This window comes from Prosopis cineraria, unplaced genomic scaffold (genome assembly GCF_029017545.1).
Source record: "Prosopis cineraria cultivar Desert tree isolate PC_DT_omini unplaced genomic scaffold, ASM2901754v1 PC13, whole genome shotgun sequence".
NCBI lineage: Eukaryota > Viridiplantae > Streptophyta > Magnoliopsida > Fabales > Fabaceae > Prosopis > Prosopis cineraria.
The window spans coordinates 5,309,499-5,315,280 of NW_026555344.1; the positions used below are offsets into that span (position 1 = coordinate 5,309,499).

Sequence of the window (5,782 nt, forward strand, 5' to 3'; positions counted from 1 at the left end):
TTGATACTGACTTTATATTTATTGTAGAGTACTTAATAGGGGTGAATATGGAAAGATATATTTTATTGAGAGTGAGATTCGGTTAAAAATACCTTATATTTTTAAACAAAAGGAGTAGTATTTATTACATTTTTCTTACTCTTCGTGATAGATAAAACTTTATTGGTTTGCAAGGAGGATCACACTTTCTCATGTTATAATACTTAATTAAAAAAATATTATCTCTTTCATTTAATTTATTATTGACAGTTGGAGAAAAGGGTAAAAAAAAAACTTATGATATTTTTAATTGAAATCAGGGATGTAACTGAAGTTATTAGTATTCGAATTATAGTTAAAAATATCTTATATTTTGAACTGAATGAAGTATATTATAAGTCACTTATAGCATTTTCATTGAAATCAAGGAAAACATAAAGTTTCATTCACTTTGTTTAAAAATTTAACAAATTTTTAATTTTATCCTTAATAAATATTCATACTTTAAAAAAAACTACTTTGACATTTAACAAACTTCCCAATGTTTAATGAAGGTAAAAGGATAAATATAATATGGATACAATAAACATTAAAATAAATATTCTCTCTACCCTAGTGCAACACGTGCAATTCCCATATCGATCACTTCCCTTATTATTCTTCATCTTCTCTGTTAGTCTGAAACAAACATGAAGAACCTGAAATATCAAACACAAATAATCATTGTTATCATCGCCATAATCTCCTTGTATAATATCACCAAGCCACTGTAAGCACCTAATAGAGAAAACCTGTAAGCAAACCCCTCATTATGATCTCCGCGTTCAATCCCTGAAATCCGATTCCTCCAGCTCCAACGCAGATGTCACAGGTAACAAACTCATATATATGATTTATCTCTTTATATTCATTTCATTACAAAAGTTAATTTTAACCGTTAGTTGATCAAAAAATGATAGACAATAACTTAAAAATCTTTGGTCCTTTTTTGTGAGTTTTTGGGTCCTTATCTGTAATTTTTGAATCCTTTATTGTAATTTTATGATCAACTAATAATTAAAGTTAACTTTTATTAACGAAAAGTGAAAGATTGTACCATTTTTAAAAGTTGAAGGAAAAATTTGCACAATAAATTAATGAGTTTACGATTACTAGACCTAAAGTTCAATTAGATGATATTCTTAATATATGTGAATTGGTTTAAAAGGATGCTCATCCTATATGAAAGACTAGAGGAAGTGTAATCAAATATAATTTCCACAAAAAATAAATCACTGATATCTAAATATTATTTTTTTAAAAAAATTTACCCCTAACTAGCCCTTTCTCATTGAAAAAATAAGACACATACCTAAGTACATACACAAACATTTTTTAAAGGAGGGAGGATAGAAGGTGACATTGTCACTAGAACAGCTTATTATTAAATCTTATATATATATATATATATATAAAAGAATAACTATATGAAAAATATTACTTTTAAAAATCTTGTCATTGAATCTTAATTACTTTTTAAAATGAAAAATATTACTTATATATGTATGTATGTATGTACGTACGTACGTATAACTAGAAAGTGCATATTTTCAAGTAGAAAGAGAAAATGACAATCAATGATTTAGGTAAGGTATAGCAATGACAATAAAGGATGAAAAATTTTCAAGAAATTAAAGAACAACTCCATTATTAATTGGAACGAAACACATTCCTCTATCTGTACCACATTATATGTCCCAGTTTTTATATTTTATGTTGCCAATGCTGCCATTGCCATTGCATGGCACATGTACAGAAAGATTAATCGAATGCCTACATTACCGATGTTTGTTGGAAAGGCCATTAAATTTGACAAGATAACTTGAAATGATGGATACAAACATTAATGATCAATTCTTTGCCTTTTGATAGAAAAACTATAACATTAAAACCCTTTAGAAGTGAAACTTCGTCACATCGAATATTCGTTCCAAAAAATATTTAGAATTGGATCCCACTTTTCTGTGCTCAGTTTCCATTAATGTGTGCCTTCTTCATACTCCAAGCACTCAATCTTGTGATCTTGACATCAGCAGCACCATAATTGAAAACATAGAGCTGTGCCTCATCGTTGATTGCCAAAGTGGGGTAAACTCTGGCAGCGATGACCGCCCTGCCTTCTCCACCAAAACTCTCCACTACGGAGTGATCAATCTGCCAAAAAGCACACTTGATAAGGACAAGCCGAGATAATTACAGGTACAAATACTCAAAGATTTCGAATCATGATTATTGTAAGTTGATGAGACCTTAAACCTTCGAAAACACTCATTATTATTTTATATAACAATGAATGAATTTAATAGCGCATGCAACTTACCAAGCTTCTAAGCGAGAGATTCTCATAAGAAGGGCCGACGTCAAGAAAGGTGCCATAAGTGGTGAGATCATAATCTTTTTGATTCAACGAAGACCTGCCAAAGCTTTGCATCTTCTGAATGTGAGATTATTCGAAATTATTAACAAATTGATACAATGCTTGTAAAGAGGACGAGGACAAACCTGCTTTGGTCGCTACAGAAGAGGACCAAATGTTTGCGTTGGTATGTGAAGATTCCGAAGAAGACAGCAGTGTATTCTTTCGGGTCTTTGGAAGCAAACACGAGCAAACCAAAGGGGCCCACTCCACCTTCTACTGCTGCACCCTTTCTGCTACACAGCACCTGCGGCTTCTCCTAATTGTCCAACACTTCTGCCTTCCCAAACTCATTTGCTTCAAATAAAACTTCCACATCAGCCTGCCCATACGAAGATTATTTTAAAATAAAAGTAATTAATCTCGTTCATGTGATGTCAAACTGATTATTTTAAATTCAACTGTCCTGAGTAATATGCAAGATAATATTGGGAAAACAAATTAAGTAGAGATTTCTTGATTTACTTGTGCAGCAGTGACACCAGGAACTTGAATGTGTTGACCAGCCTCGAGCACTCTGGGTGGCCATCTGATTGGATTTGCTCGCAGCTTGTCGATTTCAACGACTGGCCATTGCACCAATTGATTCCCCGACTTGTGAAGCCAAATTGCCCTTGGAATTGCCTACAAACCACATGATATGTCATTCAAAACGTTCTCTTTATTATAGTAAATTAGTTGTTTAAATTTGACCATCTTCAAAAGCATCAGTGAATTTGTTGCTGAGCAATGCAAAGTATAATATATATGTCACTATCAACTTACATGTATTCCTGACCATCCTCTCTTGATATAATCATCATTATTTATTGTGGACTCGTTGACCCAGCCTAGCAAGATCCTTCTCTTCATTGTATCATCAAAAAATGTCTTGGAGGCATAATATTTACCATAATCATACCTCAAGACAGAGTCAAGATTCTGGAATCCGGTGGGCGTATCCGGGATAAATTTATCCTTCTTTACATTGTACCTCCCGATCAGATAGCAATCGAGTTTTAAATCATCTAGACTAACCTTAAGGACGTGCTTGACATAAGGTTTGTCTAGGGAGATAGCAAACCCAGATAGGGAGTTTGGCAAAACCGGATAAAAGTGGGGACACTCCCACATCCCAGTGCCTAAGGCCGAATAGAGAGGGTGTTTGGCTTCAACCCAATTCACAAAATCTTTACTTTTATACAAAAGAGCCATCCCTTCAGTGTACCTCCTATTCCCAATTATGACGCTGTAATGCCCATCTTTACCTAACCAAGCTGTGCTAGGATCTCTAAACGAACTTGAGTTGATATGGTTAGAAGTCGGAGCCATTAAGGGGTTGTTTGGTTACTTGACCCATTCTCTAAGCAACCGGTCTGAGGTGTTTTTGGGGAATGCCAAGTTTTGGACTTCACGGTCGTGCGTGGCTACTCCCGTGTACAAGATGGCAGGTTTGCCACCTGGTAGAATCGTGGCTGATCCTGACCAAGTACCATTGATATCAAACGGCTGGGATGGATAGATGGCTGAGTCTAGTAGGGCCCAGTTAATCAGATCCTCTGATACTGCGTGGCCCCACACAATCTTCCCCCAAACTCATGCGGCACCTTCTGGGTTGTACTGGTAGAACAAGGGATACAGTCCCTTGAATCTCATAGGCCCTGAACACAAAAGTTTTAAATTTAGTGACAAAACATATGACGATTGTCTTGATGAAAAAAGCATGGTAAACGTTTAATTTTCTGCAAGTAAATATAAAACATATGATTGAGACTTCGAAGAAAAACACTCCCACGATTTAAAATATATTTATTTCATTTATTTTAAACATCATATATTAATTTAATTTAAAATGCGGTATATGTTTGATAATATACATTTTATAGGCACACGAATCTCAACCCAAAAACATGAGTTAGCGGACAACTTAGTTGCGAATCTCTGGTGCATTATAACCATGCATGTCTAAACAATATTTCTTGCTCCTTGGAGCTATTGAGTCTTCTCCGTTTTTAAATAATAATATAGCTAATAATAATTAGGTGTTAAAAAAAGACTCATTTTTTATTTAGTTCATTTCAACAACAACAACAACAAATGATATTTCTCGATTGCGTTTATTTTATATTTTTGACTTACCTCACCATTCCCAAATGGAGGCCAAATGGTTTTAGATGGCCATCAATTAAATTTGATGCCAACTATTCTCAAGTTCATGTAATACATTTATTAAATATATTTTCTCCTTGGACACTGATCCCTCGGTCTATTACGGATATAGAACCAGCAAATGATGCGTGTGTGTGTGTGTGTGTTATACGTTATTATTATCAACACAAATAAATAACCTAAAAATGTAATGCGTAGAAAACACAGAATAATAGAATATAGACTTGATAAAAGAAAGAAATAAAGAACACAGAACTAACCATTAGGGTCTGCACAAACACGGCCAGAAGTCCATTTTCAGCGTACCATGTCAAATGGCAGGAAAAAAAAAAAGAAGAAAATGTCAAATCAGAGATATGACAAAAATTGAAGGAGGAAAAGAAATTGATAGGAAGAAAAGCAGCGATAAAAATACCATTGATCCAATTCTTTGGAGGTTGAAAATGATATGCAGTTCTATAAGGTTGACTTCTTGAATCAGTGTGGTCCCAGCATCCAAGAATCAAGGAGATGGCCAATATATAAATCAGAGAGATGGCCATTGCTATGGAAGCTCGAGCTTGATCTGGAGAAATTAGAGAGAGAATAATGGATCTTGCAGGTAAAATATAATATTCAAATGAGAATGGAAACAAATAAGTTGTGGTATCAAGAAATGAGTGAAAAATATAAAAGAAAAGCTTGTTAGTTATAGTTTTCATACATAGCATCCCAGGTCAGTAAATAATTATAAAATAGACAATAAGATAATTTCAATTCTAAAAAAAGTTAGCCTTTTTGAAATATTTTCTATATTTTTGCAACAATCTCTTACATGTAAGCTTAAAAAAAAAAAAGACGCTTTGAGTCACATATATGAATGTACAATTTTTTTGGGGGTCTTTGAAACCATAAATCATATTTATCTCTTTTATGCTTAATCACACCATTCTACATATTTATTGAGGGGTTTTGCTGTCTACCTAGACTGATCATCAATCATCTCTTCGAATTTATACAAGATTGAGAAATAGAAAAGGGAAAAAGAATAGAATTTACCCATATATATATATATATATATATATAAGTAATATATAAAACTCCACACATTACTTAAAGCATACTACGACACGCGTTTAAACAATTCTAGTATTGATTAATATTAATTTTTCATTTATAAAAATACAGAATGATACCTAATATTCCTATAGTACTTGCTAG

General features: G+C 33.3%; 1 pseudogene; it reads right to left on the reverse strand.

The window, feature by feature from the left end:
* Positions 1 to 1,986: 1,986 nt before the first annotated feature.
* LOC129290950 (beta-fructofuranosidase, cell wall isozyme-like) lies at positions 1,987 to 5,124 on the reverse strand (annotated as a pseudogene).
* Positions 5,125 to 5,782: the final 658 nt, after the last annotated feature.